Here is a 13,970-nt window from a genome sequence, read left to right as displayed (position 1 = left end):
TTTTGAGAAAGGGTCTTGCTCTGTCACCCAGGCTGGGGTGCAGTGGCATTGATCATGGCTCACTGCAGCCTCGATCTCCACGTGCTCAAACTATCCTCCCATCTCAGCCTCCCAAGCAGCTGGGACTATAAGCATGCACCACCATGCCTGGTTAACTTTTTTGTATTTGGAGAGATAAGGGGTTTTGCAATATTGCCCAGGCTGGTCTCGAACTCCTGAATTCAAGCAATCCATCTACCTCGGCCCCCTAAAGTGCTAGGATCACAGGCATGAGCACTGCGCCTGGCCTCCATTTATCTTCATCCCAGGACCATGCCAAGCTCATATTGACAGTGATCAGGCTGTAAAAAAAAGATCATGAATAATGTTCATATTCGGTCTATGTCAGTACTTTTGTTTCTGGCTACCTTTACTAATTTTATTCAACAACTTTTGTGAGCTAGTCTTTAACATACTTAAAGTAAGCCACCAGGATTCTGCTCAAATTGGACCTCTAACAATAATAATCTAGACTATCTACAGGTTAGTAATAATACTACTGGCTCTCCTTTAGTATTTAGTCTGGAGATTTGCAAAGCCTAGAAAAGCAGAAAAGCTATTCAGCTGACTCCTAGGGAGAAGTCTAGTATTTTCTGGGTGGAGTTTCAAGAACACTTGATGTGGTGGAGGTGTCATTTGTTGAGACATAAGCATGGTCACTGACTAGGTGCTGGATACATTTGAATTGTCCCTGTAGTGCCATGCATGGAGCTATGATATGCACGCCTCAGCTGTGATATGGTGTTCACACATGTCCCAGCTGTCAGCAACAAGCATTACAGCAGGGATTCTCATATTGATCTTGATCTGTAACACAAGTCTACTCAGCACCAGTAGAGTATAGAGATTGTTCCCTCATGGAGTGACCAATCAACAGCTGGCTTTTCAAGAGCCCACCTCTAGGAGACAGAACTGGATCTGTTAGAGGCTCTTTGCTTTTTTATTTTGAGTTCCCAGGATTGTCAAGGGATTAGCTGGCAGATGCTAATTTAGGACCTTCTCATTATTCTTAATAGTATTACATTTTGATGTTTTTAAAGTTATGCCATTATATATTTGAAGTATAAATTATAAAATTACACAATTCAAATGTTCTGTTTAATGAGTTTTGAAAATTGAACTCATTTTGTGATTTGACATAATCACAACTAAAATGATGTATAAAACATTTCTGTCATTCTAAAAAATTTCCTTGTGCTCCTTTTCTAGTCAATTTCCAGTCCACAAGAGGTGACTAGTTTCTAAATTTTATCGCTATGCAGCCAGCATCATCATTGCACTTTTTTAAATGTATCAGGCAATAAGTATTGCAAGCTTCGTGGGCTCCATATTTCTGTCTCATATATTCTTTTTTTTATATAATCCTTTAACAATATTTTTTAAAATGCTCTATTCAGTGCTATACATATTCAAAATTAGGGGGCAGAATTGATTTGGCCTTGTGCTATAGTTTTCTGACTTCTACTGCAGGTTGGTTTTGATTGTCTTTAAACTTCATTTAAATGGAACAACACAGTATGAATTCTTTTGTTTCCTCATTTCTTAGCTCAATCTATTGCATTTCTGGTTCATCTACATTGTTGCACACATTAAGAGGTTATTTCTTTTCATTTCTTAAAAGTATACCATTAAATATTTATACTACAGTTTTTAAATCCATTTCTCCAGTTGATAGACACTTAAGTTGTTCTCTTTGGAATTATCTGTGGAATGGCCAGGACATGGGATATGTGTATGTTTATGAAAATTTGGCATTCCATTCTCCAAAATGATTGCATTATTTTGCACTCTACTAGCAATGCACATTTTTTTTCCCAGGCTAAAGCCTTCAGGTAATGGACTCATTTCAACACCTTCAAATCTGGTGCCCTGTTAATAATTAACCAAATCACCAACTGTATCTTGAATAGAATAAACAAGTAGCAGCAGAAGTTTCTGGAAGCATCATCGTGATGCAAGGACACACTCTAACATGTCCTTATGATATTATTTATATACTCTCAGATTTTCTTCAGCAACATTGATACTAATTTCGCAAAGACCTCTTGGCACCAGACACCCTTGTTATGTGTATAAGGGTATGAGCTGTCACTGAAGCACAATATCTGAGAAGCTGTACATAGGGCAGAAAAAGAGGCAAAAAAATGGAATATGTTCTTGAAGGTTATTTTCAGAGCTTACAGCGTGTGGCATATGTTACAGCATGTACTTTAGCAGAGATTCACCAGAAGGACTGGTCTAATATCCAGGGAAGATGCTACCACTGACCTCCTGTTCCACAGCTCAATCTTGTCTGCTTGGGTCTTGGTATCCTACATACCATATCTTCCTCCTCTAAGAAAAACTCCTTCTCAATATTTACTTACATTTTCTTTGCCATTGCATTCCATATAGCACAACCATATCTCCCATTGCAAAAGTCCACTCTCACAACCCCCTAGAGCCCTGGTACTCAAAGTGTGGTTCATGAAGCATTAGCATTGTTTTTTAGTGTCTGGATGTGCCCCAGACCAACTGAACTATTATTTCAGTTTTAGTTAGATACCCAGTATGATTCACATGCACATTAAAGTTTAAAAAGCATATATGGAAAATATTCACAAATTCGGGTAAATGGTCCAGCAGCTCAATATTTCAAATGAGGACTTGTGTATTCTTAGGGCGTTTATATGTATGTGGGGAAGGAAGTTCTGTTCACTTTTCTCTGTCCTTCTCACTTAAACAAAGTCATCCTGAAATTAAATAAGCAAGCCAGTCCTTCCCTAGGTCTATACCAGGTTAAATCTGAACTAGATTCAAAGATTGTTAAAAATAATCTCTTAGATATTACTTGACCTTTTTTTTTCACTTCAGTTTACTCCTACATCAGTAGAATAAAAGAAAATGTTATGGGTTCACAAGAAAAGGATGCAAGTAAATAGGTAAACCTAAAGTCCCCAAGTCTCCATAATTTCCTATATATGTAATGCAGCTGGCATGGAGCAAGGAACCCCAGGTAAAAGGGGCTAGAACATGGTTTTATTGTCTTTATTCTGTTAGGGTAGAAAAGTTGCCTTTCAGAAAGACATCTCTAAAGGCTTCGGGTCATGCGATCACTTACACCAAATGCACTATTTCAGTCCATTTAAAACATCTCCATTATTATCTCTTATAAATTATATAATTCACAATGAAATTTTGCAGCAGGCTATGTCCCCAAATTCCATAAATCCCACATCTGTTTCTCATAAGCAGTTGTATACAGACATCTTATGGTGCATCTTGCTATCAGCATTCAGTTGGTAAGAACTGTGTATTTCTGTAGTAATTGTTATCTAGATTAGTATGTTCACAAATGGGGATAGATCTTCCCTGTGTTTCTTCTCCCTCTCTCTCCCACATTCTTGGGATAGAAAAAAACTGGTTGCTCATTGGCTATTAACACTTTCTTTTTAATCTGCTACTCCTCTGCATCCTCAGGCGTATGATAGGCCTGGCCATAGCCTGCCATCTACTAAACCCTAATACTAATCATACCTGTTAACATTTAATAGGGAAAGCTATATGTTATTTTCTCTCTTTTTCAAAACTGCAGTAAAACTTGTTTTGTCCTACACTTTTTTCAATTATGCTTTGTTCAATACCCCTTGTATCCAAATAATATATTATCAAAAAGATTATCTGAGAATGTAAGGGTTGCTTACACCCATGGAATACCAAAGGTAATAAATACACAAGTAGGTGCTTTTCTATTTAATTGCCCTATTACAATCAACTGTACTAAGCTTTCTCAGACATCTGAATGTTGCAGTGCCTGACAATGAGTCCTTAAACACTTGTTTTATAGTGGATTCTAACACCCACTGGGACTTTTCAGCTCAGCCAATAATTGCATCGCCACCCATTGTTGCCCTTTTAAATCATGTCACCATGGAACTGAGTTTAAGAATACTAAGCATCACAAATTGAGAACATTCTCAGAAAGTGCTAATCAGTTGCTTTTATTACGTTAGAATATATACCATCTATATATCAATAAAAAATAATGAAGATTTTCTTAGATGTAATTTTTAAAGGAAAATTTGAGAGAAGGAAAAAAAGAGAGAAAATGAGTTTATTTCCATAGATTTAGATTTTTTAAAAAATATAGTTGATCTTAGCATTAACCATGAAAGTAACTTTCTGTGTCAGTCCTGGAGCTCTTTGAATTTAAGAGTCAACATATATCATAACTGAATGTGCTGCTTTGACCCATTTCCTGTGTAACATGTAAAGCTGCTAAAAATGAGTAGGGTTTAGGGCAAAAGAGACCTCTGCAGCATGTTCACAGGGCTGTGCCAGTCCCCCTGCCACATAGGCCTTATGACACATCAGACTCAGTTTGTCCGAACGTGTCCAAGGTAAGGATGCTGTGTAGAGACTTAGAAAAGAATCATAGCATAAAACTCTTGGGTTTTGAGACAAGTATTTATGTTCTTCTCCATGGTTAATATTTTATTTTTGTTTCTTTTACTTTTATTTTAGGTTCAGGGGGCCCATGTACAGGTTTGTTACATAGGTGTATTGCATGTTGCTGAGGTTTGGTGTATAAATGATCCCATCACCCAGGTAGGAAGCATAGTACCCAGTAGGTAGTTTTTCAACGCATACTCCATTCCACTTTCCCCTATCTAGTGGTAGTCCCCAGTGTCTAATGTTGCCATCTTTATGACCACGTGTACCCAATATTTAGCTCCTGCCTATAAGTGAGAACATGAGACATTTGATTTTCTACTCCTGTGTTAATTTTCTTAGGATAATGCCCTCCAGTTGTATGCATGTTGCTTAAAAGGAAATGATTTCATTCTTTTTTTATGGCTGCATGGTATTCTTTCGGGAACCAGCTCATTGCTTGGTACAGAACCCTGGTAAAGACTAATTGTTTAATAATGGGGCACCAATTACTCTACAATCTCTGTTGCAATGAGGATCCATCAAATCATAGTGCTAATCACGTGCAGCAGGAACCCGTTATGAAATGAAAGATATATGTATGTGTGTAAGTGTATATGAAATTAGGCTTGAATAGATTGCCACAAATGAGTAAGTTGTGTGAGCGGGGGGGCTCAGATTCTCAGGACACATCCACTTGCTGCGTCACCATTCCACTGTCCACACATGCATGTGGCCTAATAAGGAGTTTCCTAACCCCAGATTAAAAGAGGGAAAAAATGAGCTTGTCTTACACAGTATGCAGTCAACTGTTGGAACTGGACTGCTGGCATAGTTCAACTACTGTCTGGAGTGGTACTGACGGACAGAAAAGTGAAATCCTCCAAGTGGGAAGAACTTTGGAAAACACATATGAATGACCACTTTGCCTCACAGGAGGGAAACAGTGATAGAATAATGCCTCTTCTGAAAGGTGGTCCCACTCTAATCTTAGGAACCTGCAAATATGTTACCTTATAGTGCATAAGGGCCTTTTCAGATGTGATTGAATTAAAGATCTGGAGACAGAAGAATTATTCTGGATTTTCTGGGAGAGCACAACATAATCACAACATAAGCACATTTTTTTCTCTCTCTGATGTCCTGCCTCCTTCTTATAAGGATAATCACATAATTGTATCATGATAAGAAGGAGGCAAGAGGTCAGAGAAAGAAAAAATGTGCTACAAAGTTGGCTATGAAGATGGAGGGGTGGGTCACGAACAGTCTCTAGAAGCTGAAAATGTCAGAGGAAAGAATTCTCCCCTAGAGCCTCCAGAAGGAAAATAGCCCTATAAACACTTTGGCTTTAGCACTGTAAGGCACATTGCAGACTTCTGACCTCCAGAACTGTACTATAATAAAATAAACCTAGGTTGCTTTAAGCCACTCAGCTTAAAGTTATTTGTTACAGCAGCAATAGGAAACTAATACAGATAAATATATTCCAAATCCTTGACAATGGCTAATTGTTTAGTTGGTCAGGTATTAAAAAAAATTTAAAAACCTGTTTTCTGCTGTAATGTCATCTCTATTATTTCAGGCCTGATTCTATTGTTTAAATTTTCTCCTCATTTTGGATTATGTTTTCCTTCTTATTTGAATGCTTGGGATTTTTAAAAATTGTAATCTTGGCATTGGCATTTTTAACTTGCTGGGTGCTGGATGATTTTTATATACCTATACATGTTCTTGAACTTTGTTCTGAGGTGCAGGAACTGGACAGCAGTTTGATCCTTTCCAGCCATGCTTTTAAGGATTTTATGTAGGACCAGTATAGTTTCTAACTTAGAGCTAATGTTGACATACTACTGAAGGAATATCCTTCTGAGAACTACAGTATATCCATTTGTCACTGGTATTACGAGGTTGTTTACTCTGGATAGTGAAATAGGAACTATTCCAGAACCAAGGGTGGCACTAGGTGTTGTTCCTTCTATTTTTGGGGGGAAATATTGTCTCTGCTTCAAGTAGTTTCATCACATGCATTAGCAGATCAATATTTAAGTGAAGAATTGAAGGGTACCCTCTGCATATCTTCTTAGCTCTCTCAGTACAACTCTCTCGTCCCTGATATTATGCCCCGCAAAATCAATCTGCCTTAGTCTCATAAACATTCAGATTGGTCTCTTTAACCCACAGAGATAGTCAGGCTCCCCCGCCGATTACCCTCCTTTCCCTGTGGCCTGGAACTCTTTCCAGGCAGTGAGCTGGAACAAACATTTGCCTTAAATAATTTGCTTACCTTGTCTCATGGATTATTACCAAGCACTGCTCGATGTCCAGTGTCAGAAAGCTGATATTTCACAGTTTATCCATTTTTAGATATTCTGGTGGGCGGGAAGGTTTAGTTACTTATTATTCCATCTCGATAAACAACGGAAATAATTTGCTTGTGGGTTTGAATAATTATATTGCAGTCTTTTTTACTTTATTCTAACAATTACCGCATTTCTAGCACTCAATCTGAGCACAAGCACTACAACCCTATCGTTATTCCACACTTGAAATAAACTAACATGACTAACACCTATAATTCCATTAATTTTATTATCCCTAGGAGGTTTACCCGTGTTAACGGGATTTCTTCCTAAATGAGTTACCATCCAAGAACTTACAAAAAACAAGTCTTATTACCCCAACCATTACAGATACTATAACCTTACTCAACCTATACTTTTACACACGCTTAATTTTCTCCACCTCAGTGACAATTTTCCCCACATCTAATAACATAAAAATAAAATGACAGTTCCAAAACATAAAGTCCATATTACCCCTCCCCCCACTTATAATCTCCTCTACCCTCCTCTTACCTATTTCTCCATTAACACTATCTATGATCTAGAAATTTAGGTTAAATAAGACCATGGCCTTCAAAGCCTTTAGCAAGTAAATTATACTTAATTTCTGCAACAAACCTAAGGACTGCAAGACTCCACTCTGCATCAATTGAATGCAAATCAACCACTTTAATTAAGCTAAGCCTTCTCTAGATTGGTGGAATTAAACCCACGAAAATTTAGTTAACAGCTAAACACCCTAATCAACTGGCTTCAATCTACTTCTCCCACCACTGGGAAAAAAGGCGGGAGAAGCCCCGGCAGGATTGAAGCTGCTCCTTTGAACTTCGTCTGAATTTTCATGTTGAATTCAACATGAAAATCACCTCGAGACTGGTAAAAAGAGACCTTAACCTCCGTCTTCAGATTTACAGTCTAATGTTTACTCAGCCATTTTACCTTTTTCACTCCACTTACGTTCATCGACCTTTGATTGTTTTCAACTAACCGCAGACATCGGAACATTATACTTACTATTCTGTGCATGAGCAGGGATAGCAGGCACAGCCTTGAGCCTCCTTATTCGAGCAGAACTGGGCCAACCAGGTATTCTGCTAAAAGAAGATCAAATTTACAACGTTATTGTTACCACCCATGCATTTATCATAATTTTCTTTATAGTTATACCAATCATGATCGGAGGTTTCGGCAACTGATTAGTTCCTCTCATAATTGGCTCTCCCGATATGGCATTTCCCCGAATAAATAACCTGAGTTTCTGACTTCTCCCTCCCCCTCTTTCCTACTATTATTTGCATCCTCGATGGTAGAGGCTGGCGGTGGGACCCCCTGGACAGTTTATCCTCCCTTAACAGGAATATTAACATGCAGGATCCTCTGTGGACCTGACCATCTTCTCACTTAATTTAGCAGGCATCTTTTCTATTCTAGAAGCTATTAATTTTACTACCACAATCATTAACATGAATCCCCCAGCCGTATCCCAACATCACATACCCCTCTTTGTCTGATCAGCCCTAGTTACAGCAGTTCTTCTACTTCTTTCTCTTCTAGTCCTAGCTGCCAGTATTACTATGCTATTAACTGACTGTAATCTCAACACTACTTTGTTTGACCCAGCTGTCAGAGGTGACCCTATCCTGTATTAACACTTATCTGATTTTTTGGCCACTCTGAAGTCTATATCCTTATCCTACAAGGCTTCTGGATAATCTCCCACATCATAACACACTATTCTGGAAAAAAGGAACCATTTGTGCACATGGGCATAGTATGAGCCATAGTATCAACTGGTTTCTTAGGATTATCATATGGGCTCACCACATACTTACAGTAGGAATAGATGTAGATACAGGAGCATACTTCACCTCTGCCACTATAATTATTGCCCTCCCCGCTGGCATCAAAGTCTTTAGCTGGTTAGCTTCACTACACAGCAGCAACATCAAATGATCCCTCACAATTCTTTGAGCCCTGGGATTTATATCCCTTTTTACATTAGGAGGTCTGACCGGCATTGTACTAGCTAACTCATCACTAGACATTGTCTTGCATGACACATATTATGTTGTAGACCATTTCCATTACATATTATCAATAGGAGCTGTATTTGCTATTATAGGAGGCATTGTCCACTGATTTCCCCTATTCTCAGGTTATATACTTAGTCAGACCTATGCTAAAATTCACTGTTCCATCATGTTTATAGGTGTTAATTTGACTTTTTTCCCACAGCATTTCCTGAACGGGGAAAAGTTGAAAGCATTCCCACTGAGAAATGGAACAAGACAAGGAGGCTCACTCTTACTTCTGTTCAACATAATACTAGAAGTCCTAGACACAGCTATGAGAAAAGAGAAAGAAATAAATGGCAATCAAATCAGTAAAGAGGAAGTCAAACGGTTGCTATTTGCTGGTGATATGATCATATATCAGAAAACTCTAAAGACTCCTCTAAAAAGTTCCTGAACTGATAAAGGAATTCAGCAGAGTTTCAGGATACAAAATTAATGTACACAAATCCATTGCTCTGCTATACACCAATAGCAACCAAGCTGAGAATCAAATCAAGAACTCAACCCCTTTCACAATAGCTGTAAAAAGTAAAATAAAATACTTAGGAATACACCTAATCAAGGACATGAAAGGCCTGTAAAAGGAAAACTAAAAAACACCACTAAAAGAAATAATAGATGATACAAACAAATGGAAACACATCCTATACTCATGGATGGATCAAATCAATATTGTGAAAATGGCCATAGTGCCAAAAATAATCTACAAATTTAATGAAATTCCCATCAAAATACCACCATCATTTTTCACACTTTATGATTCATGGAAGGAGGTCAAAACAAGAGCTTGGAAGTAGTTGATTTCAACCCTCATGGATGACTTTGAGGGTTTCAAAACTTCAGTCATGGAAGTAACTGAAGCTTTGGTGGAAATAGCGAGAGAAGTAGAATTAGAAGTGGAGCCTGAAGATGTGAATGAATTAGTGCAATCTCATGACAAAACTTGAATAGATGAGGAATTGTTTCTTATGGATGAGGAAAGAAACTGATTTCTTGAGATGGAATCAACTCCCGATGAAGATACTGCGAATGTTGTTAAAATGGCAAGAAAAGATTTAGAATATTACATAAACTTAGTTGAAAAAGCATTAGCAGGGTTTGAGAGAATTGGCTCAAATTTTGAAATAATTTCTACTGTAAATAAAATGCTACCAAACAGCATCACATGTTACAGGTAAATCTTTCATTGAAGGACAAGAAAGTAAATGCCACAAATTTCATTGTCTTATATTTGAAATTATCACAGTCACCCCAACCTTCAGCAATCACCAACCTGATCAACAGCCATCAACATTGAAGCAAGACTTTTCACCTGGAAAAATATTATTACTCACTAAAGGCTCAGATAATCATTAGCATATTTTATCAATAAAGTATTTTTAAAATTAAAGTATTTTATTGTTTCGATATGGCTTTTTTGGCCCTGCCGAGTCTTACGTTGAAACTTGATCCCCAGTGTAGGAAGTGTTTGGATTGTGGAGGAACATCCCTCATGAATGACTTGGTGTCATTCTTGCAGAGTGAGTTTTCTTGTATCCATGAGAACTGGCTGTTCCAAAAAGCCTGTCACCTCCTCCTCTTTCTTTTTTGCCTCCTCTCTTGCCATGTGATCTCTGCAGACAAGCTCCCTTTCCACCATGAGTAAAAGCAGCTTGAGACCCTCCCCAGATACAGATGAAAAAGCCGTGCTTCTTCTACAGCCTACAGAACTGTGAACCAAATAAATATTTTTTGTTATGAATTACCCTACCTCAGGTATATCTTTATAACAACACTAATGGAATAAGATAGAGATGTACTTTTTTAGGCATAGTGCTACTGCATGCTTCATAGACTACAGTATAGTATAAACATAACTTTTAAATGCACTGGGAAACCATACAATTTATGTCACTTGCTTTACAGCAATATTTACTTTGTTGCAGTGGTCTGAAATTGAACCTACAATATCTAGAGGTGTGCCTGTACCTATAGGTAAATGCATTGGGAAACCACACAATTTATGTGACTTTCTTTATGGCAATATTTTCTTTATTGTAGTGGTATGGAACTGAACTATCAATATCTCAGGGGTATGCCTGTACCTAAACCTGAACCTGGAGATATTCTACACACAGACACACACAGACACACACACACACACACACACACACGCAGGCACAAACCCATTTTATTACATGTAAAAATCTGATAAAGGACTATGCAAAAAGGAACAATTATATTTAAAATACTGCAATGATAGAATATGCCATCTGACCCCAGTGATGTTCTTTCCTTTCTACCAAGCTATGAACTTACAGAATTAGAAAACAAATAATCTAAGATGCAATGTTTAGATGGTGCAATAAAATTCTATTTTAATTTGATAACTGAAATTCTCAGATATAGAGAAGCATTTATCTCTGTAATATTTATAATTTTGCATTATTAAATAACATAATTTGGGGTTAGTATTTAGTTTTAACATATAAGGGTCAAATCAAATAGGACTGAATTGTTTTGAAGCTGGATTTTCATAATTTTAGTTTTTATGTTTATTATGAGTTTTAGAAAAGTATCATACTGGTGTTAATTTAAAATCAAAGGCATATAATAAGCTTTTTAATAACTATTTTTGAATATGACTTTCTGCCCACTCATGAATTTTGAGAATATTTGACTAAGTCACATATCATTTTTAAAATGAACTAAAAATGGAAAATTTTATTAAAAGAATATATTAGTTAACAAATACATAGTTATTAGTGCAAGTACATAGGTGTATCCTGTACCACACAGAGTTAATTTTGACTCTTATTTGTGACAAGCAAAGATTTGTTGAATGGTAAAATTAAAAAAGAAGAGCATAAAATTGCAGACACTCAATTCTTCAATTAGGAAACTTGATATAATCTATACTCGGTGTATAGGTTGGTGTTGTCCTAAATTGTATGATGATGCTGCTAACTACTTTTATAGTTAAGAGCTTTATTGCCCTTGGGCTATTTTTCACTTTTCCAATTTGCTTTGCAACATTTCTGACTTTACCTATTTCAATCCAAATCTAATAGAAAACTTGAAAGGTTTTGTTGACTTTTGTATCTGGGGATTGAGTCCAACCAGAGTCTCAAGCAAAATGTAAGAATTGCAAATCTATCCAAACTGCAACGATAACAGTTCACAAGCACTGAATGACTGAAACAGAAAAATGATAAATTTTGCCCATCCTTGGACAAGCTAAAAACTGGCAAGTAAACATAAGAAAAAAGGAATCCCTCTAGGCTTTCTATAACAGAATTTAAAATCATAAGTCTAACACTTTCACTCTGTAGCAAAGCGTATTTTAGAAATGTCAACAAATGGGATGCAAGCATAATTATTCTCCCTTTCTGTACTATTTAGCTGTAATAGATCTCATGCCCTTAAACCTTGTAGACTTAGCTATGTTATTTCAGTGGTCTTAAATAAAATCAAATGAAACTTACTAACGTTGTTGAGAATGTGAAAGTTATGACTTCTGGAATTTTAGGTAATATTTCAGACTATAAAATTAAATGCTATCACTTTATTTAGATATTAATTGTTATATTAATATTATATATTAATTGTATAAATATGCTTAGGAAAAATATGTGTAGTATTAATCTATTCTTAGAGTAAATACAAAGTATGACTTTAACCTTCAGTTGTGAACATAAAGAGTCCTTTATATTTTATTCAAAATAAGTGAGAGTGCATTTCCAAAGAAGCTTGAGGGTCTCAGCAATTCAGTGGACAGTAGTGAGATTATTTTTTGGATTTGACCTCTAATAATGACAAATAGCTTTGCGGTCCTTTCCCATGTATTGTGTAAAAATGAACTAGGTCCATTTTTAAATAATAGAGTTACACACAGCTCTGTATCTCTCTCTGTCCTAATAGCTTAAATGCAACAGAATTATTTTGGGTCCATGAATTTTTTTTTTTTTTGAGACAGAGTCTCACTCTGTTCCCCAGGCTGGAGTACAGTGGCCCCATCTTAGCTCACTGCCACCTCCACCTCCCGGGTTCAAGCAATGTTTCTCCAGCCTCAGGCTCCTGAGTAGCTGGGACTACAGGCATACACCACCATACCCGGGTAATTTTTTGTGTATCTTTAGTAGAGATGGGGTTTCACCATGTTGGCCAGGCTGGTCTCAAACTCCTGACTTCAGGTGATCCGCCCCCCTAGGCCTCCCAAAATGCTGGGATTACAGGCATAAGCCACAGTGCTCAGCCTTGAAACTCTTTTTGAATTGTGAGTACAGAAAGGTAAAATGATAATACTGAACCTATTGGGTCTGACCCACAGACCCTGGCTGAACTACAGATGAACAAATGCACTTGGACACAGATATCCAGTGAAAGAGTGAGCTAGGGGACCGGGCTACCCACAGACACCAAGGAAGGTGCTGTACAGAGTCAACAGCCACAGCACTGACAAGCTGGCGTTGTGGACATGTATTCAGTATAGATTTACTGTCAAAGGCCTTGAGTCAACACACATGTGGGCAATTCACATTGTCACACCCCCACCCCCCCATCTCCCAGAGAGAGTAGTCCTGCATGCAAATGATTAAAGGCCAGGTTTCCAGGCTTATGTAAACTAACTTATCTAGCTCAGTTCCCTTACACTTCCTTGTTATCTACTCTGAGAGAATTCAGCTGCCTTCAGCCAAACCCTTTTCTGAAGCTTTTGTAAAATCTTCCGGCCTTCCAAGAAGCTTTGCATCTTTCTCCAGTTTTTCCTACCACCCTGACCGATCTCCTACATAAACTCATGATGATCAAATGGTAAATAGCGTTAAACGAATGATAGAGGGCTTTTACTGGATATTTTGATCAATCTGTTTTCATCAAATGGATGTTTCTTCAGCAAATAAGTACCTGAACATCCTGAAGAAATGGGACACTGAAAATGATTAGCATCAGGCCAACCTTTGATTCATCCTGTAAAGCAATGTGTCTCAAATATTAATGTGCCCACTTATCTATAAAACTTGTTAAGATGCATATTCTAACTCAACAGTCCTGGGATAAATTCTGACATTCTACGTTTCTAATGATTTTCCAAATGATGTCAAGGCTGTTGGGCCTTACATCATAT

General features: G+C 37.3%; 1 long non-coding RNA gene across 2 annotated transcripts in view; it reads left to right on the top strand.

Moving 5' to 3' along the window:
• LOC134737242 (uncharacterized) overlaps positions 1-13,284 on the top strand; it is an 86,865-nt gene extending 73,581 nt beyond the window's left edge. For both annotated transcript variants that reach the window (XR_010121934.1, XR_010121935.1), the window contains exon 3: positions 13,176-13,284. This is a non-coding gene — a long non-coding RNA (uncharacterized lncRNA). The remainder of the gene's footprint in view (positions 1-13,175) is intronic.
• Positions 13,285-13,970: the final 686 nt, after the last annotated feature.

Source organism: Symphalangus syndactylus, chromosome 7 (genome assembly GCF_028878055.3).
Source record: "Symphalangus syndactylus isolate Jambi chromosome 7, NHGRI_mSymSyn1-v2.1_pri, whole genome shotgun sequence".
Classification (NCBI taxonomy): Eukaryota; Metazoa; Chordata; class Mammalia; order Primates; family Hylobatidae; genus Symphalangus; species Symphalangus syndactylus.
This window is presented reverse-complemented; position numbering and strand designations above follow the sequence as displayed.